Source organism: Ranitomeya variabilis, chromosome 5 (assembly GCF_051348905.1).
Source record: "Ranitomeya variabilis isolate aRanVar5 chromosome 5, aRanVar5.hap1, whole genome shotgun sequence".
Taxonomy (NCBI): domain Eukaryota; kingdom Metazoa; phylum Chordata; class Amphibia; order Anura; family Dendrobatidae; genus Ranitomeya; species Ranitomeya variabilis.
The window spans coordinates 174,907,423-174,934,122 of NC_135236.1; the positions used below are offsets into that span (position 1 = coordinate 174,907,423).

Genomic DNA, 26,700 nt, shown 5'->3' on the forward strand with positions numbered 1-26,700 from the left:
TATAGCAGTATACATTACTATATAGCAGTATAAATCCATATATATATATATCAGTATACATTACTATATAGCAGTATAAATCAGTATATATATAGCAGTATATATTACTATATAGCAGTATAAATCAGTATATATAGCAGTATACATTACTATATAGCAGTATAAATCCATATATATATAGCAGTATACATTATTATATAGCAGTATAAATCAGTATATATAGCTGTATACATTACTATATAGCAGTATAAATCAGTATATATATATCAGTATACATTACTATATAGCAGTATAAATCAGTATATATATATATATATATATATATATAGCAGTATACATTACTATATAGCAGTATAAATCAGTATATATAGCAGTATACATTACTATATAGCAGTATAAATCCATATATATATATATATATATATATCAGTATACATTACTATATAGCAGTATAAATCAGTATATATAGCTGTATACATTACTATATAGCAGTATAAATCAGTATATATATATATATATATATATATATAGCAGTATACATTACTATATAGCAGTATAAATCAGTATATATAGCAGTATACATTACTATATAGCAGTATAAATCAGTATATATAGCTGTATACATTACTATATAGCAGTATAAATCAGTATATATATATATATATATATATATATAGCAGTATACATTACTATATAGCAGTATAAATCAGTATATATACAGTATAGCAGTATACATTACTATACAGCAGTACACATATGCATTAATAGCTCCCTACATAACAGCAGACATCACTCAGTGTGTATATTCCCCACACACGTCTGTGCCCCCCACCTTTCCCCGGGAGGGTGGTCCTCTGCATACGATGTTCCCCCATGTTACGGCCGCACGCCCCTGCCCCCCGCACACAGCCCAGCAGCTGTGGGATTTGCCATTACTGCCCTGTGCAGTGACCCAGCATCTCGTCTGTCCACCCCGCCCCTACAGTGGTGGCTGTGCCCGGTTTCCATGGTTACCGGTAAGTTGTTGTCCCTGGGAGGCCCGGGCGTCGGGTGAGTGACCGGCTGCGTTATGTATGAGAATGAAGCGGTAATCACCCCGGGGACTGCGGCCATTTGTACGGTAGGACCGGCAGTGGAGAGAACTGAAGCAAAGCGTCCATAGCAACGGCCCATAGTTACCGCAGCCTCGTGTATATTGGGATGAAAGTTTTATTAGTGCTGTGCTGTGCGGGCTCAGTTACAGCAGTGATCAGCCCCGTGTGAGGGTCTAATGCTCCAAGCTGGGGCTGATCTATACAGGTGCTGGGGCTGATATATACAGGTGCCGGGGCTGATATATATACAGGTGCCGGGGCTGATATATATACAGGGGCTGGGTCTGATATATACAGATGCTGGGGCCCGGCTGATATATATACAGGTGCCGGAGCTGATATATACAGGTGCTGGGTCTGATATATATACAGGTGCTGGGGCTGATCTATAAATATGCTGGGGCTGATATATACAGGTGCCGGAGCTGATATATACAGGTGCTGGGGCTGATATATATACAGGTGCTGGGGCTGATATAAATATGCTGGGGCTGATATATACAGGTGCTGGGGCTGATATATATACAGGTGCCGGGGCTGATATAAATACAGGTGCCGGGGCTGATATATACATGTGCTGGGGCTGATATATACAGGTGCTGGGGCTGATATATATACAGGTGCCGGGGCTGATATAAATACAGGTGCCGGGGCTGATATATACATGTGCTGGGGCTGATATATACAGGTGCTGGGGCTGATATATATACAGGTGCCGGGGCTGATATAAATACAGGTGCCGGGGCTGATATATACATGTGCTGGGGCTGATATATACAGGTGCTGTGGCTGATATATACAGGTGCTGTGGCTGATATATACAGGTGCTGGGGCTGATATATACAGGTGCTGGGGCTGATATATATACAGGTGCTGGGGCTGCTATATACAGGTGCTGGGGCTGATATAAATATGCTGGGGCTGATATATACAGGTGCTGGGGCTGATATATATACAGGTGCCGGGGCTGATATAAATACAGGTGCCGGGGCTGATATATACATGTGCTGGGGCTGATATATACAGGTGCTGGGGCTGATATATATACAGGTGCCGGGGCTGATATAAATACAGGTGCCGGGGCTGATATATACATGTGCTGGGGCTGATATATACAGGTGCTGTGGCTGATATATACAGGTGCTGTGGCTGATATATACAGGTGCTGGGGCTGATATATACAGGTGCTGGGGCTGATATATATACAGGTGCTGGGGCTGCTATATACAGGTGCTGGGCTGATATATATACAGGTGCTGGGGCTGATCTATACAGGTGCCGGGGCTGATATATATACAGGTGCTGAGGCTGATATATACAGGTGATGGGGCTGATATATACAGGTGTTAGGGCTGGTGTATATACAGGTGCTGAGGCTGATATATATACAGGTGCTGGGGCTGATATACACAGGTGCCGGGGCTGATATATATACAGGGGCTGGGGCTGATCTATAAATGTGCTGGGGCTGATATATATACAGGTGCCGGGGCTTATGTATATACAGGTGCTGGGGCTGATACATGTACAGTACAGACCAAAAGTTTGGACACACCTTCTCATTTAAAGATTTTTCTGTATTTTCATGACTGAAAATTGTACATTCACACTGAAGGCATCAAAACTATGAATTAACACATGTGGAATTATATACTTAACAAAAAAGTGTGAAACAACTGAAAATATGTCTTATATTCTAGGTTCTTCAAAGTAGCCACCTTTTGCTTTGATGACTGCTTTGCACACTCTTGATGAGCTTCAAGAGGTAGTCACCGGAAATGGTTTTCACTTCACAGGTGTGCCCTGTCAGGTTTAAAGGGAACCTGTCACCCCCCTCAGGCATTTGTAACTAAAATAGCCATCTTGTGCAGCACTAATGCTGCATTCTGACAAGGTGGCTCTTTAGTTACAAATGCCTGTACACGCTGAAATAGACACTTATAAAAAGTGCCACCACATACCCTGAATCCGTCCCGGAGGCGGGACTTTGCTTCCTAATCAGACGCCGCACAGCCGTCACTCCGGGCCTGTGCACGCCGGGCGCCGCCTCCTCTTGCTGCATTATCGTCCCCGGCGCTTGCGCTGTAAGGTTTTTTTCCGGGCATGCGCAGTTGCGCTGCCCCTCGTACTTACAGCGCAGGCGCCTGGACGATAATGAAGGAAGAGGAGGCGGCGCCCGGCGTGCACAGGCCCGGAGTGACGGCTGTGCGGCGTCTGATTAGGAAGCAAAGTCCCGCCTCCGGGACGGATTCAGGGTATGTGGTGGCACTTTTTATAAGTGTCTATTTCAGCGTGTACAGGCGTTTGGTAACTAAAGAGCCACCTTGTCAGAATGCAGCATTAGTGCTGCACAAGGTGGCTCTTTTAGTTACAAACGCCTGAGGGGGGTGACAGGTTCCCTTTAATAAGTGGGATTTCTTGCCTTATAAATGGTGTTGGGATCATTAGTTGTGTTGTGCAGAAGTCTGATGGCTACACAGCTGATAGTCCTACTGAATAGACTGTTAGAATTTGTATTATGGCAAGAAAAAAGCAGCTAAGTAAAGAAAAACAAGTGGCCATCATTACTTTAAGAAATCAAGGTCAGTCAGTCCGAAAAATTGGGAAAACTTTGAAAGTGTCCCCAAGTGCAGTTGCAAAAATCATCAAGCGCTACAAAGAAACTGGCTCACATGAGGACCGCCCCAGGAAAGGAAGACCAAGAGTCACCTCTGCTTCTGAGGATACGTTTATCCGAGTCACCTGCCTCAGAAATTGCAGGTTAACAGCAGCTCAGATTAGAGACCAGGTCAATGCCACACAGAGTTCTAGCAGCAGACACATCTCTACAACAAATGTTAAGAGGAGACTTTGTGCAGCAGGCCTTCATGGTAAAATAACTGCTAGGAAACCACTGATAAGGACAGGCAACAAGCAGAAGAGACTTGTTTGGGCTAAAGAACACAAGGAATGGACATTAGACCAGTGGAAATCTGTGCTTTGGTCTGATGAGTCCAAATTTGAGATCTTTGGTTCCAACCACTGTGTCTTTGTGTGACGCAGAAAAGGTGAACGAATCGACTCTACATGTCTGGTTCCCACTGTGAAGCATGGAGGAGGTGTGATGGTGTGAGGGTGCTTTGCTGGTGACACTGTTGGGGATTTATTCAAAATTGAAGGCATACTGAACCAACATGGCTACCACAGCATCTTGCAGCAGCATGCTATTCCATCCGGTTTGCGTTTAGTTGGACCATCATTTATTTTTCAACAGGACAATGATCCCAAACACACCTCCAGGCTGTTTAAGGGCTGTTTGACCAAGAAGGAGAGTGATGGGGTGCTACGCCAGATGACCTGGCCTCCACAGTCACCAGACTTGAACCCAATCAAGATGGTTTGGGGTGAGCTGGACCGCAGAGTGAAGGCAAAAGGGCCAACAAGTGCTAAGCATCTCTGGGAACTCCTTCAAGATTGTTGGAAGACCATTTTGATGCCTTCAGTGTGAATGTACAATTTTCATAGTCATGAAAATGCAGAAAAATCTTTAAATGAGAAGGTGTGTCCAAACTTTTGGTCTGTACTGTAAGTGCCGGGGCTGATGTACATACAGGTGCTGAGGCTGAGATATACAGGTGCTGGGGCTGATGTATATACAGGTGCTGGGGCTGATGTATATACAGGTGCTGGGGCTGATATATATACAGGTGCTGGGGCTGATGTATATACAGGTGCTGGGGCTGGTGTATATACAGGTGCTCGGACTGGTATATATAAAGGTGCCGGGGCTGATGTATATACAGGTGCTGAGGCTGTTGTATATACAGGTGCTAGGGCTGATGTACATTGCTCAAAAAATAAAGAGAACACTTAAACAACAAAATATATCGCCAAGTAAATTTCTGTGAACTCAAACTGTCCACTTAGGAAGCAACACTGTTTGACAATCAATTTCACATGCTGTTGTGCAAATGGAATAGACAACAGATGGGAATTATTGGCAATTATCAAGACACAATAAAGAAGTGGTTCTGCAGGTGGTGACCACAGACCACATCTCAGTACTAATGCTTTCTGGCTGATGTTTTTGTCACTTTTGAATGTTGGTTGTGCTTTCACACTCGTGGTAGCATGAGACGGACTCTACAACCCTCACAAGTGGCTCAGGTAGTGCAGCTCATCCAGGATGGCACATCAGTGCGAGCTGTGGCAAGAAGGATTGCTGTGTCTGTCAGCATAGTGTCCAGAGGCTGGAGGCGCTACCAGGAGACAGGTCAGTACACCAGGAGATGAGGAGGGAGCCATAGGAGGGCAACAACCCAGCAGCAGGACCGCTACCTCAGCTTTTGTTCAAGAAGGAACAGGAGGAGCACTGCCAGAGCCCAGTAAAATGACCTCCAGCATGCCACAAATGTGCATGTGTCTGCACAAACGGTTAGAAACCGACTCCATGAGGATGGTCTGAGTGCCCGACGTCTACAGATGGGGGTTGTGCTCACAGCCCAACTCCGTGCAGGATGCTTGGCATTTTCCACAGAACACCAGTATTGGCAAATTCGCCACTGGCGCCCTGTGCTCTTCACAGATGAAAGCAGGTTCACACTGAGCACATGTGACAGACATGACAGAGTCTGGAGATGCCGTGGAGAGGCGATCTGCTGCCTGCAACATCCTTCAGCATGAACGGTTGGGCAGTGGGTCAGTAATAGTGTGGGGTGGCATTTCTTTGGAGGGCCGCACAGCCCTCCATGTGCTCGCCAGAGGTAGCCTGACTGCCATTAGGTACCGAGATGAGATCCTCAGACCCCTTGTGAGACCATATGCTGGTGCGGTTGGCCCTGCGTTCCTCCTAATACAGGACAATGCCAGACCTCATGTGGCTGGAGTGTGTCAGCAGTTCCTACAAGATGAAGGCATTGAAGCTATGGACTGGCCCGCCCATTCCCCAGACCTGAATCCGATTGAACACATCTGGGACATCATGTCTCACACCATCCACCAACATCACGTTGCACCACAGACTGTGCAGGAGTTGGCGGATGCTTTAGTCCACGTCTAGGAGGAGATCCCTCAGGAGACCATGTGCCGCCTCATCAGGAGGATACCCAGGCATTGTAGGGAGGTCATACTGGCAAGTGGAGGCCAGACACACTACTAAGCATAATTTCCTTGTCTTGAGGCATTTCCACTGAAGTTGGATCAGCCTGTAACTTCATTTTCCACTTTGATTTTGAGCATCATTCCAGCTCCAGACCTCCGTGGGATATTAGTTGTGATTTACGTTGATAATTTTTAGGTTTTATTGGTCTCAACACATTCCACTATGTAATGAATAAGGATTTACAACTGGAATATTTCATTCAGTGATATCTAGGATGTGGGATTTTAGTGTTCCCTTTATTTTTTTGAGCAGTGTATATACAGGTGCCAGGGCTGATGTATGTACAGGTGTCAGGGCTGATGTATATACAGGTGTCGGGGCTGATGTATATAGAGGTGCTGGGGCTGATGTATATAGAGGCGCTGGGGCTGATGTATATAGAGGCGCTGGGGCTGATGTATATAGAGGCGCTGGGGCTGATGTATATACAGGTGCCGGGGCTGGGTATATACTGGTGCCGGGGCTAATATATATACAGGTGCCATGGCTGATATATACAGGTGCTGGGGCTGATGTATATACAGGTGTCGGGGCTGATGTATATACAGGTGCCGGGGCTGATGTATATACAGGTGCCGGTGCTGATATATATACAGGTGCCGGGGCTGATGTATATACAAGTACTGGGGCTGATGTATATAGAGGTGCCGGGGCTGATATATACAGCTGCTTGGGCTGATGTATACACAGGTACTGGGGCTGATGTATATAGAGGTGCCGGGGCTGATATATACAGGTGCTGGGGCTGATGTATATAGAGGTGCCGGAGCTGATATATGCAGGTTATGGGGCTGATGTATATACAGGTGCTGGGGCTGATGTATATACAGGTGCTGAGGCTGGTGTATATACAGGTTGGGCTGATATATACAGGTGCTGGGGCTTATGCATATACAGGTGCTGGGTCTGATGTATATACAGGTGCTGGGTCTGATGTATATACAGGTGCTGGGGCTGATGTATATACAGGTGGTGAAGCTGGTGTATATACAGATGCTGGGGCTGATATATACAGGTGGTGAAGCTGGTGTATATACAGGTGCTGGGGCTGATATATACAGATGCTGGGGCTGATGTATATACATGTGCTGGGGCTGATGTTTATACAGGTGCTGAGGCTGATATATACAGTTGCTGGTGCGGATGTATATACAGGTGCCGGGGCTGATGTATATACAGGTGCTGGGGCTGTTGTATATACAGGTGCCGGGGCTGATATATACAGGTGCCTGGGCTGATGTATATAGAGGTGCCGGAGCTCATATATGCAGATGCTGGGGCTGATGTATATACAGGTGCTGAGGCTGATGAATATACAGGTGTTGGGGCTGATATACATATACAGGTGCTGGGGCTGATGTATATACAGGTGCTTGGGCTGATGTGTATACAGGTTCTTGGGATGGTGTATATACAGGTGCTGGGGCTGATGTATATACAGGTGCTGAGGCTGGTGTATATACAGGTTGGGCTGATATATACAGGTGATGGGGCTGATATATACAGGTGCTGAGGCTGATATATACAGGTGCTGGGGCTGATGTATATACAGGTGCCGGGGCTGATGTATATAGAGGTGTCGGAGCGAGCTGATATATGCAGGTGCTGGAGCTGATGTATATACAGGTGCTGGGGCTGATGTATATACAGGTGCTGAGGCTGATGTATATACAGGTGCTGGGGCTGATATATACAGGTGCTGGGGCTGATGTATATACAGGTGCTGGGGTTGATGTATATACAGGTGCTGGGCCTGATGTATATAGAGGTGCTGGGGGATGGTGTATATACAGGTGCTGAGGCTGCTGTTATATACAGGTTGGGCTGATATATACACGTGCTGGGGCTGATATATACAGGTGCTGAGGCTGATAGATACAGGTGCTGGGGCTGATGTATATACAGGTGCTGGGGCTGATGTATATACAGGTGCCGGGTCTGATGTACAGTGCCTTGCGAAACTATTCGGCCCCCTGGAACTTTTCAACCTTTTCCCACATATGCTTCAAACATAAAGATACCAAATGTAAATTTTTGGTGAAGAATCAACAAGTGGAACACAATTGTTAAGTTGAACGAAATTTATTGGTTATTTTAAATTTTTGGGGAAATTCAAAAACTGAAAAGTGGGGCGTGCAATATTATTCGGCCCCTTTAACTTAATACTTTGTTGCACCACCTTTTGCTGCGATTACAGCTGCAAGTCGCTTGGGGTTTGTCTCTACCAGTTTTCTACATCGAGAGACTGAAATTCTTGCCCATTCTTTCTTGGCAAACAGCTCGAGCTCAGTGAGGTTTGATGGAGATCGTTTGTGAACAGCAGTTTTCAGCTCTTTCCACAGATTCTCGATTGGATTGAGGTCTGGACTTTGACTTGGGCATTCTAGCACCTTGATACATTTATTTGTGAACCATTCCATTGTAGATTTTGCTTTATGTTTGGGATCATTGTCTTGTTGGAAGACAAATCTCCGTCCCAGTCTCAGGTCTTTTGCAGACTCCAACAGGTTTTCTTCAAGAATGGTCCTGTATTTGGCTCCATCCATATTCCCATCAATTTTAACCATCTTCCCTGTCCCTGCTGAAGAAAAGCAGGCCCAAACCATGATGCTGCCACCACCATGTTTGATAGTGGGGATGGTGTGTTCAGGGTGATGAGCTGTGTTGCCTGTCATGATTCCCCAATGGCATGGGAACATCAGAAACACAAAATAACAGACTAGCCCTCGGGTGATGGAAACTCAAGCTGACCGTGACCTAAATCTACCACACAACTAACAGTAGCCAGGAAGCATTCCTACGGCTGCCTAGATGCCACGCGCCAGCCGGAGAACTAACTACGCCTGGAAGAGGAAGGAACAGACCTGGCTTACCTCTAGTGAAATTCCCCAAAGATGATAGTAGCCCCCACATATATTAACGGTGAGTTCAGAGGAAAAGACATACACAGTATGAAGGTAGATTTAGCAAAGCGAGGTCCACTTACTAGATAGAGGAAGGATACAAAAGAGGACTTCACGGTCAGCTGAAAAACCCTTTCAAAAACCCATCCTGAAATTACTTTAAGACTCCTGTGTCAACTCATGACACAGGAGTGGCAATTTCAGTCCACAAGAGCTTCCAGTAACAGGAAATGACAAACTGTAAACTGGACAAAAAATACAAAACAAAAAGGACAAGAGTCCACTTAGCTGATCAGCAGACTGGTAGCAGGAACATGCAACTGAAAGACTCAGGTTACAATGATGACCGGCAAGGAAGTGACTGGAGAGCAAGGCTAAATAGGGAACTCCCAAAACTGATGGAAGCAGGTGAGCTGAGGCAGAAAAGAACACACAAGTCTCCAGTACCACCAGCCACCACTAGGGGAGCCCAAAAAGCGGATCACAACAGTACCCCCCCCTTAAGGAGGGGGCACCGAACCCTCACAAGAACCGCCAGGGCGACCTGGATGAGCCCTAGAACAACAAGGCTTGGCCCGAGCACACACATCACAAGACTGCACAAAAACACGCACATCTCGAGACAGAGATGGCCACCAGAAGGATCTAGCCACCAAATCCCTGGTACCAAAAATTCCAGGATGACCCGCCAGCGTAGAAGAATGAACCTCCGAGATGACTCTACTGGTCCAATCATCAGGAACAAACAGTCTACCAGGTGGACAGCGATCAGGTCTATCCGCCTGAAACTCTTGCAAAGCACGTCGCAGATCTGGGGAAATAGCGGATAATATCACCCCATCCTTAAGGATACCTGTAGGTTCCGAATCACCAGGGGAATCAGGCTCAAAACTCCTAGAAAGGGCATCTGCCTTCACATTCTTAGAACCTGGTAGATATGAGACCACAAAATTAAACCGAGAGAAAAACAACGACCAGCGCGCCTGTCTAGGATTCAGGCGCCTGGCAGACTCAAGATAAATCAGATTCTTGTGATCAGTCAAAACCACCATCTGATGTCTAGCACCCTCAAGCCAATGACGCCACTCCTCAAATGCCCACTTCATGGCCAAAAGCTCCCGATTACCGACATCATAATTTCTTTCGGCGGCAGAAAATTTTCGAGAAAAGAACGCACAAGGTCTCATCACTGAGCAATCGGAACTTTTCTGCGACAAAACCGCCCCCGCTCCGATCTCGGAAGCATCGACCTCAACCTGAAAGGGGAGAGAGACATCAGGCTGGCGCAACACAGGGGCAGACGAAAAGCGGCGCTTAAGTTCCCGAAAGGCCTCCACAGCGGCAGAGGACCAATTGGCAACATCAGCACCCTTCTTAGTCAAATCCGTAAGAGGCTTAGCAACACCAGAAAAACCAGTTATAAATCGACGATAAAAATTAGCAAAGCCCAAGAACTTCTGAAGACCCTTTAGAGAAGTAGGCTGCGTCCAGTCACAAATAGCCCGAACCTTGACAGGGTCCATCTCAACAGAAGAAGGGGAAAAAATGTACCCCAAAAAGGAAATCTTTTGAACCCCAAAAACACACTTAGAACCCTTTACACACAGAGAATTCTCCCGCAAGACCTGAAAAACCCTCCTGACCTGCTGAACATGAGACTCCCAGTCCTCAGAAAAAATCAAAATATCGTCCAAATACACAATCATAAATTTATCCAGATATTCACGGAAAATATCATGCATAAAGGACTGAAAAACTGAAGGTGCATTAGAAAGGCCGAAAGGCATTACTAAATACTCAAAGTGGCCCTCAGGCGTATTAAATGCGGTTTTCCACTCATCCCCTTGCTTAATTCGCACCAAATTATACGCCCCACGGAGATCAATCTTGGAGAACCACTTAGCCCCCCTTATGCGAGCAAACAAATCAGTAAGCAGCGGCAACGGATACTGATATTTGACAGTAATTTTATTCAGGAGTCGATAATCAATACAAGGCCTCAGCGAGCCATCCTTTTTAGAGACAAAGAAAAACCCAGCTCCTAAAGGTGATGAAGAAGGACGAATATGTCCCTTTTCCAGGGACTCCTTAACATACTCTCGCATGGCGGCATGCTCAGGTACAGATAGGTTAAACAAACGACCCTTTGGAAATTTACTGCCTGGAATCAGATCTATGGCGCAATCACACTCTCTGTGGGGAGGGAGAGAACCAATTTTAGGCTCTTCAAAAATATCCCCAAAATCCGACAAAAATGCCGGAATCTCAGAGGGAATAGATGACGAGATAGAAACCAAAGGTATGTCCCCATGAGCCCCCCGACATCCCCAGCTTAACACAGACATAGTTTTCCAGTCCAGTACTGGGTTATGAGATTGCAACCATGGTAATCCAAGCACTAACACATCATGTAAATTATGCAACACGAGGAAGCGAATCATCTCCTGATGGTCTGGAGTCATACGCATAGTCACTTGCGTCCAGAACTGTGGTCTATTACAAGCCAGAGGTGTAGAATCAATACCCTTCAGAGGTATAGGAACTTCCAGAGGCTCCAAATCAAACCCACAGCGCCTGGCGAAGGACCAATCCATGAGACTCAGAGCGGCGCCAGAGTCCACATAGGCGTCCACGGTAATAACTGATAATGAACAAATCAGAGTTACAGACAGAAGAAATTTAGACTGTAAAGTGCCAATAGAAACAGACTTGTCAACCTTCCTAGTACGTTTAGAGCATGCTGATATAACATGCGCGGAATCACCACAGTAGAAGCACAAGCCATTTTTGCGCCTATAATTCTGCCGCTCACTTCTTGACAGAATTCTGTCACATTGCATTTTCTCTGGCGTCCCTTCAGAAGATACCGCCAAATGGTGCACGGGTTTGCGCTCCCGCAAACGCTGATCAATCTGAATCGCCATTGTGATGGACTCATTCAGACCTGTGGGCGTAGGAAACCCCACCATGACATCCTTAACGGCATCAGAAAGGCCTTCTCTGAAAATTGCCGCTAGGGCACACTCATTCCACTGAGTAAGCACAGACCATTTACGAAATTTTTGGCAGTATATCTCAGCTTCATCTTGCCCTTGAGACAGGGCTATTAAAGCTTTTTCAGCTTGAATCTCCAAATTAGGTTCCTCATACAGCAACCCTAAAGCCAGAAAAAACGCATCCACATTGAGCAACGCAGGATCCCCTGGTGTCAATGAAAATGCCCAATTTTGAGGGTCACCTCGCAGCAAAGAAATCACAATCTTAACCTGCTGAACAGGATCTCCAGAGGAGTGAGGTCTGAGAGAAAGGAATAATTTACAATTACATTTGAAATTCAGAAACCGAGATCTATCTCCGGAAAATACCTCTGGTGTAGGAATCTTAGGTTCAGAAATAGGAGTACGTATAACATAATCTTGTAAATTCTGAACCTTCGTAGCAAGATTATTTAAACCTGCAGCCAAACTCTGAGCGTCCATCCTTAAACCGGAGAGATCAGAGCCATTCAAGGATTAGAAGGAGAGAAAGGCAAGGCTGTAAATAGAGCAGAAATACAACTGAGCCAACTAAGTAGCAAACATGTGAGGAAAAAAAAAAAAAAAAATCTACAGACTTCTTTTACTCTCCTTTCTTCTGCCAATTACTTTAACAGTGGCCGGTCATACTGTCATGATTCCCCAATGGCATGGAAACATCAGAAACACAAAATAACAGACTAGCCCTCGGGTGATGGAAACTCAAGCTGACCGTGACCTAAATCTACCACACAACTAACAGTAGCCAGGAAGCATTCCTACGGCTGCCTAGATGCCACGCGCCAGCCGGAGAACTAACTACGCCTGGAAGAGGAAGGAACAGACCTGGCTTACCTCTAGTGAAATTCCCCAAAGATGATAGTAGCCCCCACATATATTAACGGTGAGTTCAGAGGAAAAGACATACACAGTATGAAGGTAGATTTAGCAAAGCGAGGTCCACTTACTAGATAGAGGAAGGATACAAAAGAGGACTTCACGGTCAGCTGAAAAACCCTTTCAAAAACCCATCCTGAAATTACTTTAAGACTCCTGTGTCAACTCATGACACAGAAGTGGCAATTTCAGTCCACAAGAGCTTCCAGTAACAGGAAATGACAAACTGTAAACTGGACAAAAAATACAAAACAAAAAGGACAAGAGTCCACTTAGCTGATCAGCAGACTGGTAGCAGGAACATGCAACTGAAAGACTCAGGTTACAATGATGACCGGCAAGGAAGTGACTGGAGAGCAAGGCTAAATAGTGAACTCCCAAAACTGATGGAAGCAGGTGAGCTGAGGCAGAAAAGAACACACAAGTCTCCAGTACCACCAGCCACCACTAGGGGAGCCCAAAAAGCGGATCACAACAGTACCCCCCCCTTAAGGAGGGGGCACCGAACCCTCACAAGAACCGCCAGGGCGACCTGGATGAGCCCTAGAACAACAAGGCTTGGCCCGAGCACACACATCACAAGACTGCACAAAAACACGCACATCTCGAGACAGAGATGGCCACCAGAAGGATCTAGCCACCAAATCCCTGGTACCAAAAATTCCAGGATGACCCGCCAGCGTAGAAGAATGAACCTCCGAGATGACTCTACTGGTCCAATCATCAGGAACAAACAGTCTACCAGGTGGACAGCGATCAGGTCTATCCGCCTGAAACTCTTGCAAAGCACGTCGCAGATCTGGGGAAATAGCGGATAATATCACCCCATCCTTAAGGATACCTGTAGGTTCCGAATCACCAGGGGAATCAGGCTCAAAACTCCTAGAAAGGGCATCTGCCTTCACATTCTTAGAACCTGGTAGATATGAGACCACAAAATTAAACCGAGAGAAAAACAACGACCAGCGCGCCTGTCTAGGATTCAGGCGCCTGGCAGACTCAAGATAAATCAGATTCTTGTGATCAGTCAAAACCACCATCTGATGTCTAGCACCCTCAAGCCAATGACGCCACTCCTCAAATGCCCACTTCATGGCCAAAAGCTCCCGATTACCGACATCATAATTTCTTTCGGCGGCAGAAAATTTTCGAGAAAAGAACGCACAAGGTCTCATCACTGAGCAATCGGAACTTTTCTGCGACAAAACCGCCCCCGCTCCGATCTCGGAAGCATCGACCTCAACCTGAAAGGGGAGAGAGACATCAGGCTGACGCAACACAGGGGCAGACGAAAAGCGGCGCTTAAGTTCCCGAAAGGCCTCCACAGCGGCAGAGGACCAATTGGCAACATCAGCACCCTTCTTAGTCAAATCCGTAAGAGGCTTAGCAACACCAGAAAAACCAGTTATAAATCGACGATAAAAATTAGCAAAGCCCAAGAACTTCTGAAGACCCTTTAGAGAAGTAGGCTGCGTCCAGTCACAAATAGCCCGAACCTTGACAGGGTCCATCTCAACAGAAGAAGGGGAAAAAATGTACCCAAAAAAGGAAATCTTTTGAACCCCAAAAACACACTTAGAACCCTTTACACACAGAGAATTCTCCCGCAAGACCTGAAAAACCCTCCTGACCTGCTGAACATGAGACTCCCAGTCCTCAGAAAAAATCAAAATATCGTCCAAATACACAATCATAAATTTATCCAGATATTCACGGAAAATATCATGCATAAAGGACTGAAAAACTGAAGGTGCATTAGAAAGGCCGAAAGGCATTACTAAATACTCAAAGTGGCCCTCAGGCGTATTAAATGTGGTTTTCCACTCATCCCCTTGCTTAATTCGCACCAAATTATACGCCCCACGGAGATCAATCTTGGAGAACCACTTAGCCCCCCTTATGCGAGCAAACAAATCAGTAAGCAGCGGCAACGGATACTGATATTTGACAGTAATTTTATACAGGAGTCGATAATCAATACAAGGCCTCAGCGAGCCATCCTTTTTAGAGACAAAGAAAAACCCAGCTCCTAAAGGTGATGAAGAAGGACGAATATGTCCCTTTTCCAGGGACTCCTTAACATACTCTCGCATGGCGGCATGCTCAGGTACAGATAGGTTAAACAAACGACCCTTTGGAAATTTACTGCCTGGAATCAGATCTATGGCGCAATCACACTCTCTGTGGGGAGGGAGAGAACCAATTTTAGGCTCTTCAAAAATATCCCCAAAATCCGACAAAAATGCCGGAACCTCAGAGGGAATAGATGACGAGATAGAAACCAAAGGTATGTCCCCATGAGCCCCCCGACATCCCCAGCTTAACACAGACATAGTTTTCCAGTCCAGTACTGGGTTATGAGATTGCAACCATGGTAATCCAAGCACTAACACATCATGTAAATTATGCAACACGAGGAAGCGAATCATCTCCTGATGGTCTGGAGTCATACGCATAGTCACTTGCGTCCAGAACTGTGGTCTATTACAAGCCAGAGGTGTAGAATCAATACCCTTCAGAGGTATAGGAACTTCCAGAGGCTCCAAATCAAACCCACAGCGCCTGGCGAAGGACCAATCCATGAGACTCAGAGCGGCGCCAGAGTCCACATAGGCATCCACGGTAATAACTGATAATGAACAAATCAGAGTTACAGACAGAAGAAATTTAGACTGTAAAGTGCCAATAGAAACAGACTTGTCAACCTTCCTAGTACGTTTAGAGCATGCTGATATAACATGCGCGGAATCACCACAGTAGAAGCACAAGCCATTTTTGCGCCTATAATTCTGCCGCTCGCTTCTTGACAGAATTCTGTCACATTGCATTTTCTCTGGCGTCCCTTCAGAAGATACCGCCAAATGGTGCACGGGTTTGCGCTCCCGCAAACGCTGATCAATCTGAATCGCCATTGTGATGGACTCATTCAGGCCTGTGGGCGTAGGAAACCCCACCATGACATCCTTAACGGCATCAGAAAGGCCTTTTCTGAAAATTGCCGCTAGGGCACACTCATTCCACTGAGTAAGCACAGACCATTTACGAAATTTTTGGCAGTATATCTCAGCTTCATCTTGCCCTTGAGACAGGGCTATTAAAGCTTTTTCAGCTTGAATCTCCAAATTAGGTTCCTCATACAGCAACCCTAAAGCCAGAAAAAATGCATCCACATTGAGCAACGCAGGATCCCCTGGTGTCAATGAAAATGCCCAATTTTGAGAGTCACCTCGCAGCAAAGAAATCACAATCTTAACCTGCTGAACAGGATCTCCAGAGGAGTGAGGTCTGAGAGAAAGGAATAATTTACAATTAAATTTGAAATTCAGAAACCGAGATCTATCTCCGGAAAATACCTCTGGTGTAGGAATCTTAGGTTCAGAAATAGGAGTACGTATAACATAATCTTGTAAATTCTGAACCTTCGTAGCAAGATTATTTAAACCTGCAGCCAAACTCTGAGAGTCCATCCTTAAACCGGAGAGATCAGAGCCATTCAAGGATTAGAAGGAGAGAAAGGCAAGGCTGTAAATAGAGCAGAAATACAACTGAGCCAACTAAGTAGCAAACATGTGAGGAAAAAAAAAAAAAAATCTACAGACTTCTTTTACTCTCCTTTCTTCTGCCAATTACTTTAACAGTGGCCGGTCATACTGTCATGATTCCCCAATGGCATGGGAACATCAGAAACACAAAATAACAGACTAGCCCTCGGGTGATGGAAACTCAAGCTGACCGTGACCTAAATCTACCACACAACTAACAGTAGCCAGGAAGCATTCCTACGGCTGCCTAGATGCCACGCGCCAGCCGGAGAACTAACTACGCCTGGAAGAGGAAGGAACAGACCTGGCTTACCTCTAGTGAAATTCCCCAAAGATGATAGTAGCCCCCACATATATTAACGGTGAGTTCAGAGGAAAAGACATACACAGTATGAAGGTAGATTTAGCAAAGCGAGGTCCACTTACTAGATAGAGGAAGGATACAAAAGAGGACTTCACGGTCAGCTGAAAAACCCTTTCAAAAACCCATCCTGAAATTACTTTAAGACTCCTGTGTCAACTCATGACACAGGAGTGGCAATTTCAGTCCACAAGAGCTTCCAGTAACAGGAAATGACAAACTGTAAACTGGACAAAAAATACAAAACAAAAAGGACAAGAGTCCACTTAGCTGATCAGCAGACTGGTAGCAGGAACATGCAACTGAAAGACTCAGGTTACAATGATGACCGGCAAGGAAGTGACTGGAGAGCAAGGCTAAATAGGGAACTCCCAAAACTGATGGAAGCAGGTGAGCTGAGGCAGAAAAGAACACACAAGTCTCCAGTACCACCAGCCACCACTAGGGGAGCCCAAAAAGCGGATCACAACAGTTGCCTTTATGCCAAACATTTCGTTTGGCATTGTTGCCAAAAAGTTTGATTTTTGGTTTCATCTGACCAGAGCACCTTCTGTCACATGTTTGGTGTGTCTCCCAGGTGGCTTGTTGCAAACTTTAAACGACACTTTTTATGGATATCTTTGAGAAATGGCTTTCTTCTTGCCACTCTTCCATAAAGGCCAGATTTGTGCAGTGTACGACTGATTGTTGTCCTATGGACAGACTGTCCCACCTCAGCTGTAGATCTCTGCAGTTCATCCAGAGTGATCATGGGCCTCTTGGCTGCATCTCTGATCAGTCTTCTCCTTGTTTGAGATGAAAGTTTAGAGGGTCAGCCGGGTCTTGGTTGATTTGCAGTGGTATGATACTCCTTCCATTTCAATATGATCGCTTGCACAGTGCTCCTTGGGATGTTTAAAGTTTTGGAAATCATTTTGTATCCAAATCCAGCTTTAAACTTCTCCACAACAGTATCACGGACCGGCCTGTTGTGTTCCTTGGTCTTCATGATACTCTCTGTGCTTCAAACAGAACCCTGAGACTATCACAGAGGAGGTGCATTTATACGGAGACTTGATACACACAGGTGGATTATATTTATCATCATTAGGCATTTAGGACAACATTGGATCATCCACAATGAACTTCTGGAGTGAGTTTGCTGCACTGAAAGTTAAGGGGCCGGTTAAGGGGCCGAATAATATTGCACGCCCCACTTTTGAGTTTATTAATTTCCACAAACATTTAAAATAACCAATACATTTCGTTAAACTTCACAATTGTGTTCCACTTGTTGATTCTTCACCAAAAATGTACATTTGGTATCCTTATTTTTTGATGCATGATATGTGGGAAAAGGTTGGAAAGTTCCAGGGGGCCGAATACTTTTGCAAGGCACTGTATATATCTAGGGTGCCAACCTCTGTTGATAGATACCCTTATCTTGGTACCTGCCAATCATAAAGTGTACTCAGAGAACATGTTTTCATGTGTATGGTGTTTGTGGTTGTCTTTCTCCTTTAAATTCATTATATTAAAAGTTATATTTTATGTTATATATCCAATTTGCAGATTACAATATAAAATGTAATGAAAGATCCTCTTTAACTGAATAAATCACCCAAGACTGGCTTTTATACAGTTCACAAGAATGAACATTAGCCCTAAAATTGGTGCAGAGAGACAGTATTGGAATGGGGCATATAATGTAAAGTTATGTCATTTTTGAATTTTGTTTCTGGGGTAAATCTTCCAGATATACCCAACTCCATCTATAATTGAGCACTGTCAGTAGTATAGTAGCTGCAGGGCATCCTAATTTATCTTTTTACTGTAGAGCCAAAATAAATATGATCAAAATTCTGCAGCCTTAGGTTACTAAGATGGCTGTCTACAACTTTATGATGCGAAAAAGATGATGACACAGACACAGACACAATTGGGCCTCTGTGTGGCTTCGCAGGTTGCACCAATGGTATGACCGCCCCTGACTATAATGGTGGCAGCTATTGATGTGCAGCAGCGGTTCATCCATATCTAGGATTTATCTTGGAAAGTTGCCCGTATAGTTTTGGTACTGTGTGCTGGGAAGGACTGTGGGAGTTTTGCAATAATTTTGCTTTTTCATTATAACGTCCAGGGCTGTTATCAGGGGATTACTGCCCTGACTAGTGTATGGGGCCTGGAGAGCAGAAGCTCTCCCTTTTTTTCCTCTGCTCACCGGGCTCCAGGGGCAGGATTAGGCTGATGCAGCCCGTGGCTTCCTGCTTGGCAATAGTTGACAGCTGCCAGCCAATCAGAGGCCGGCAAGTGATGTTGGCATGCATGTTGCCAGCGTAAGACCTCACTGCCATGTGCTGGCACGTCCGCGCCTCAAATGGATGAGCAAGAGGGCTCCACTGGACCACAGCCAGGTAAGATCTGGTAAAAAAACCTTTTTTTTACTTTTTTTGTACTGAAAACCGCAATATGGAGACAGGGTGGGAGAACATATGAGGGCATGATGGAGACACATTTGTCACGGACGTGGTTTGTGGAACCACTGTGCTATGGACCACGGAGAGCCTGGAGGGGCGTGACTAAGCGAGCTCCGGACTGTTCACTAGAGCCTCTGATGGTGAGGTTAGACTTGGCTCCCAATGAACGCCAGGTGCCACTCCAGGACAGACCAACGGTCATGCAGCAGCTGGATCGAGAAGGACAGACTGGATGGAGCAGCAGGGAGAGTTTGTATCAGAGTGCAGCAGACAGAGTTCGTATCAGAGTGCAGCAGGCAGAGATCGTATCAGAGTGCAGCAGGCAGAGATCGTATCAGAGTGCAGCAGGCAGAGTTCGTATCAGAGTGCAGCAGGCAGAGTTTGTATCAGAGTGCAGCAGGCAGGGTCTGCATCTGAGTGCAGCAGGCAGTATCTGCACCAGAGTGCAGCAGTCAGGATCTGCACCAGAGTGCAGCAGGTAGGATTTGCACCAGAGTGCAGCAGGCAGGATCTGCACCAGAGTGCAGCAAGCAAGATTTGCACCATAGTGCAGCAGGGACTGGTGTGCAACCTTACACAACATATACTTCAAAACAGGAAGGTTGCTCAGGCACCTCCCCAGTAGAGAGGAAGCAATATATACATAATGCCTCTCAGCTATTGGCTGGGGAGGAAATATCAAGTGCACACCCTAGCCCTTTAAGAGGGTGGGAGTGCTTGCGCGTGCCCTAAGGACATGGCTGGAAGCTCTGCTGGGAGCATGCAAAGTATGGGGAAGGGAAGAACCGACCGCTGCGCCGGTGAGTGAAGTGACACACCAAAGACCCTGCCTGTCAGAGCAGGACTGCAGCGTGTTGCTAACAGTAACCTCCCCCTTCACTCACCCACCTTCACGCTCCCTCCTCAACAGGCCATCAAGGAAGTTCCTGAGGAGAATCGGAGCGTGAATGTTCTCCCTAGGCTCCCAAGATCTCTCTTTGGGACCAAACCCTTTGCAGTCTACCAGGAAGAAGGTCTTGCCTCTCACCTTCTTCATGGCCAAGATGTTCTCCACTTTAAAAACATCAGTTGGCATGGCGTGGTACTAGGATCCTTGAAGAAGTGACTCAGGATGACTGGCTTCAGCAGAGATATATGGAAAGAATTCAGAATCTGTAATGAAGGAGTTCTTCCTATAAACTTCAGTTTATAGGAGACCTTGTTGAAAGGCCCGAGGACCCAACTTGTAAGAGGGAAGATTCATCCAGACGTACCTGGACGAGAGCCATACCTTGTTGCCGGGGCGGAAGCACGGAGGATCCAGGTGCCTTTTGTCTGCATGTCTCTTCATACAGGCGGAGGATCCTTCTAAAGTGGCTTTGGTATCCTCCCACAACTTTACAAAATCCTTGGAGAGGACATCTGCCACAGGGACATCAGAAGGAACCGTCACTGGGAGGGGAACCTCGGGTTGCTGACCAAACACAATGTAGAAAGGAGACTCTGCCGAGGCTTCACCAACGTGATTGTTGTATGAGAACGCAGCCCAGGGAAGTAATTTCACCCAATCATTGTGGTGGGCATTGACACAGGTAGGTAGTTGCTCGGGATCTGGTTGACACGATCCACTTGCCCATTGGACTGAGAATAATAGGCTGAGGAGAAATCCAAGACGATATCCAGATGTATACAGAGAGCTCACCAGAATCTGAAAGTGAACTGTGAACCTCGATCGGACACAATGTGACGAGGAAATCCATGCAGGCGGAAAATATGTTTGATGAAGCCGTCAGCCAGTTCAGGATCGGACGGAAGAGCAGACAATAAGGTAAAATGCGCCATTTTGGAGAAGCAATCCACGACTACCCAGATGACGGTGCAACCCTCGGATACTGGCAAATCCGTAATTAAGTCCATTGCTATGTGTTGCCATGGACAAGATGGCATGGGTAACGACAGGAGAGAACCAGTAGGAAGTCGTCTGGGGACTTTATTGTAAGCACAAATCGGACAGGCAGCCATGTAAGCACAGATCTCCCTCCTCATGGATGGCGAGTAGTGTCGAGAGATCAATTGTAGTGTCTTCCTTTGTCCCGCGTGACCAGCCACCTTGGATGAGTGGCCCCATGACAAAACTCACTCCTTTTCGGATTCAGCCACAAGGGTTTTTCCTGGGGGGAATTTGCGACAGGCTGACTGGAGCGACAGTAACCATCTAGGATGATTCTATGATAAATTGAGGATCCTCCTCTTGGTCCCAGGACAGAAATGAGTGAGAGAGGGCATCGGCTCTGACATTCTTGTCACCGGACCTGAAATGCAATAATAATAATAATGCGGGCAAAAAACAAAGACCACCTGGCTTGGTGTGAATTAAGTCCCTGGGTGGACTGGTAGTTACGCCCGGTTCTTATGGCCCGTGTAGATGACCACTGGATAGACTGCGCCCTCCAGTAGGTATCGCCATTCCTCCAAAGCCATCTTAATGGCGAGTAACTCCCGGTCACCAATGGAGTAGTTACACTCTGGAGCGGAGAAGCGGAGAAGGCCTTAGAGAAGAAACCACAGGACACACAGTGACCCAAGGAAGATTTCTTAGTGAGCGCAGCTCCAGCCCCTAACGAGTATGCGTCCAACTTTAGGAAGAACTGTTTGTTCAAATCCGGACGATGCAGAACGGGAGCGGTGGAGAAGGACCGTTTAAGAGAATGTAAGGCTTCCTCAGCCTCGGAGGACCAGTTCTTTGGATCGGCTCCTTTTTGGGTCATAGCAGAGATGGGGGTGGTCAGAGTGGAGAAATGAGGAATGAATTGTCGATAATAGCAAAGCCAAGGAATCTCTGTATTGCTTTGACTCCAACGGGCAGCAGCCATTTAAGAATGGAAGAGACTTTCTCAGGATCCATCCTGAGTCCGGTATCTGACATAATGTAAACCAAGAAGGGAAGGCCGGACTGTTCAAAAACGCATTTCCCATACTTAGCGTAGAGTTGATTCTCCCTAAGACGCTGAAGAACTTGCCAAACTGCTCGTCTGTGGGAGGCCAGATCCGTGGAAAATATCAAAATATTGTCCAGATACACAACAACGCAGAAATAAAGCAGGTCCAGGAAAAAAGCAGGTCCATTGACGAACTCTTGAAAAACTGCCGGTGCATTACTGAGACCGAAGGTCATCACTCAGTATTCATAATGTCCATCCCTGGTGTTAAAAGCCATCTTCCATTCGTCTCCCTGGCGAATGCGGATTAGATTGTAGGCAGCTCTTAAATCTAATTCGGTCAAACAACTCGGGGATCAGTGAGATAGGGTATTTATTTTTCAACGTGATGTGGTTGAGACCCTGGTAATCTATACAGGATCGGAGTGATCCATCTTTCTTTTTAATTAAGAAAAACCTGGCACCAGGAGGGGAGGAGAACTTCTGAATGAACCCTGTGGCCAAATTTTCTTGAATGTAGTCCGACATAGCTTGAGTCTCAGCTGGGGACAGAGGGTAAATTCGACCTCTAGGGGGTGTAGATCTGGGAATCAAGTCGATAGGGCAGTCATACGGCCTGTGGGGCGGCAAAGTCTGCTTCCTTTTTATCAAATAAATTGCAATGGACCAATAGGCCTACGGCATACCGGGCAGGGATGCTGGAGAAGATGAAGCCTTAACCGGACGTATTGGAGCCAGACACTTCTCATGACAGGAATGTCCCCAGCGGAGCACCTCTCCAATTCTCCAGTCCAACACAGATTTGTGCTGTTGTAGCCATGGTAGACCTAAGAGAAAGGCGTGAGACATGTGGGAAAAAAACATAGAAGACTATCCTCTCAGTATGAAGCATCCCAATGCAGACCTCAAGCGGCTCAGTAGCCAGACGAACCATCTCCCAAAGAGTTCTCCCATCGACGGATGTTATAGCCAGAGGGTTTTGGAGCAGACAAACTGGGAGTTGGAACCGATCCACTACAGCCTGGAGGATAAAATTTCCTGCTGCCTCGGAATCCAAATTCACTGACTCAATAAACCGGGATTCACCGGTTGTCACGGCTACAGAAAGGGTCAGGGATGCCTTTTCCGTCTACCGACCCTAGATGCTGGCTTTACCGGACAGGCTCGAATGGAGTGACCCATGTCTCCACAATACAGGCTCTGGCCTTTAGTGTGGCGATCCCTCTGTCGCTGACTGGCACGGCAAAGCGGTCGACCTGCATGGGTTCAGGTGAGGCCTCGACAGGAGAGGGCGAAGGAACCAGCGGACTTTGAAAAGACGGAGCCAGGCGCCGCAGTCCTCTTTCACATGCCACCTCACAGGCACGCTTTCGGAAACTAAAGTCTATATGGATGGCGAGGGAGATCAGGAGATATCTCAAGGGCTGTCACATTGTAGAAGGATCATCTTTATTCTCATTTGCACAAGGTAAGACTAGAAGCAATGGGATGAAACTGAATGGGAGGAGACACAGATTAGATATTAGAAAAAACTTTTTGACAGGGTGATCAATGACTGGAACAGGCTGCCACGAGAGGTGGTGAGTTCTCCTTCCATGGAAGTTTTCAAACAGAGGCTAGACAGACATCTGTCTGGGATGATTTAGTGAATCCTACTTTGAGCAGGGGGTTGGACCAGATGACCCAGGAGGTCCCTTCCAACTTTATTATTCTATCATTCTATGAGTCTATGATTCTAGGTCGTCGAGAGTAGTTGGTAGGTCTCGACCGGCTAGCTCATCCTTAATGTCTCCGGAAAGCCTTTCCTTTGTTATTCCATCCGAGTTTGGACACCAGAGTGCGGAAGTGTAAAGCATATTGTCCCACAGATGAATTGGACTGACGTAAATGGAGAAGTGCACAAGCTGAAGAAGTGGTTCGCCGGGTTCATCGAATACTTTGCGAAAAACCTCCAAGAATGCAAGCAAATTGGAGATAATCGGATCCTCCCTCTCCCATAATGGGTTCAACCATGCCAGGGCCTCGCCTCCAAGGTGCGACATAAGTAATGCCACCTTTGCTCAGTCCAATGGGAAGTGGTGAGACAGAATTTCAAAATGTAGCGCACTGATTGATGAACCCACGGCAGATCTTCGGATTGCCTTCAAAGCGTGGTGGAGCTGCGAGACGCGGGCCTGGATCTTGAACTAAGCAGACAGTCTGAGAAGTCTCCAGGAAAGACATGGCTTATTCAACATGCGGGAACACTAGAGATATGTTTAAGGCCTCCAACTTGGTAGTCAGGGACTGCAAGTGGAAGGACAGCTCCTCCTGCACATCTTTCTGTTGGCAGAGCTCCTCGAACATGGTCCGAACAGGCAGGATCCGGGGTCCAGCGAGATCCATGACCTGAACAAACTGTCACAAACTTGGTTTGTGGAACCACTGTGCCACGGACGGTGGAGAGCCTGGAGGGGCGTGACTAAGCAAGCATCGGACTGTTCACTAGAGCCTCTGATGGTGAGGTTAGACTTGGCTCCCGATGAATGCCAGGTGCCACTCCAGGACAGACCAACGGTCGCGCAGCAGCTGGACCCAGAAGGACAGACTTGATGGAGCAGCAGGCAGAGCTTGTATCAGAGTGCAGTAGGCAGAGTTCTTATCAGAGTGCAACAGGCAGAACCTGAAACAGAGTGCAGCAGGCAGGGTCTGCATCAGAGTGCAGGAGGCAGAATGTTCACCAGAGTGCAGCAGGCAGGATTTGCACCAGAGTGCAGCAGGCAGGATTTGCATCAGAGTGCAGCAGGCAGGATTTGCACTAGAGTGCAGCAGGCAAGATCTGACCAGAGTGCAGCAGGCAGGATTTGCACAAGAGTGCACAAAGGACTGGTGTGCAACTTTACACCAGAGTGCAGCAGGCAGAGTCTGCATCAGAGTGCAGCAGGCAGGGTCTGCATCAGAGTGCAGCAGGCAGGATTTTCACCAGAGTGCAGCAGGCAGGATTTTCACCAGAGTGCAGCAGGCAGGATTTGCACCAGAGTGCAGCAGGCAGGATCTGCACCAGAGTGCAGCAGGCAGGATTTGCACAAGAGTGCACAAAGGACTGGTGTGCAACCTTACACAATATAGACTGCAAAACAGGAAGGTTCCCCAGTGGGGAAGAAGCAATATATACATAATGCCATTTGCGGGGGAGGAAATAGCAAGTGCATGCGCTAGCCCTTTGAGAGCCCTTTAAGAGGGCAAGAGCGCAAGCACATGCCCTAAGGACATGGCTGGAAGGCTGGAAGATCTGCTGAGAGTATGCAAAGCATGGGGAAGAGAGGAACCGACCGCAGCGCAGGTGAGTGAAGTGACACACCGAAGACCCTGCCTGTCAGAGCAGGACTCCAGCGTGGTGTTAATAACAGGGGACAGGATGTAGATACATGGGGCCAGGAGGAAGAACATATGGGGGCAGGATGAAGACAAATGGGGCCGCATGGAAGAATATATGGTTGTAGGATGGAGACACATGGGTCCAGGATGGGAGATCATATGGGGGCAGGATGGAGATATATTGGGCCAGGATAGGAGAACATATGGAGCCAGGCTGAAGACGCATGGGGGCCAGGAATGAGACACATGGGAGCCAGGAATGAGACACATGGGGCCAGGAATAAGACACATGGGGGCCAGGAATGAGACACATTGGGGCCAGGGTGTGGGACATTATTACTGCATAGGCTAATTAAGGGATATTATTACTGCTCTGATGTATTTTATATTTGAGGCTAATGTTTTCAGTGAGGGGGAGGTCTGGTTACTATGCTGGGTGGCACTATGTTGCTTTTTTTTCTTCGCCTGGTGCAGAGTAGAAGCTGGGGAAAAATTTGGGAATGTGCTCTGGGAGCAGTGCTCTAGATACCGTATATACTCAAGTATAACCCGATCCGAGTATAAGCCGAGGCACCTAATTTTGCCACAAAAAAGTATAAGCCTAGGGTGGGAAATGCAGCACCTACTGATAAATTTCAAAAATAAAAATGTATACCAATAAAAGTAGTATTAATTGAGACATCAGTAGGTTAAATGTTTTTGAATATCCATTTTAAATCAGGAGCCCCATAAGATGCTCCATACAAAATACACCCCATATAATGCTCCATAAACTTCATGATGGGCCCCATAAGATGCTCCATAAACTTCATGATGGGTCCCATAAGATGCTCCATACAAAAATATGCCCCATATAATGCTGCATAAAGGTTAATGATGGCCCCTTAAGATGCTCCATACTAAAATATGCTCCATATAATGCTCCATAAAGTTTAATGATGGCCCCATAAGATGCTCCATATTAAAATATGCCCCATATAATGCTCCATAAAGGTTAATGATGGCCTTAAGATGGACC

The 26,700-nt window shown here is 46.5% G+C and overlaps 1 protein-coding gene across 6 annotated transcripts in view; it reads left to right on the forward strand.

The window, feature by feature from the left end:
- Positions 1–892: 892 nt before the first annotated feature.
- The window catches only part of TTLL13 (tubulin tyrosine ligase like 13), a 128,047-nt gene continuing 102,239 nt past the window's right edge, over positions 893–26,700 (forward strand). The window contains exon 1 of one of the 6 annotated variants that reach the window (XM_077263539.1): positions 893–1,016. The gene's annotated coding sequence lies outside the window, so the exon portion shown is untranslated. The other 5 variants (XM_077263541.1, XM_077263538.1, XM_077263537.1 and 2 more) reach the window with 5 other exon arrangements.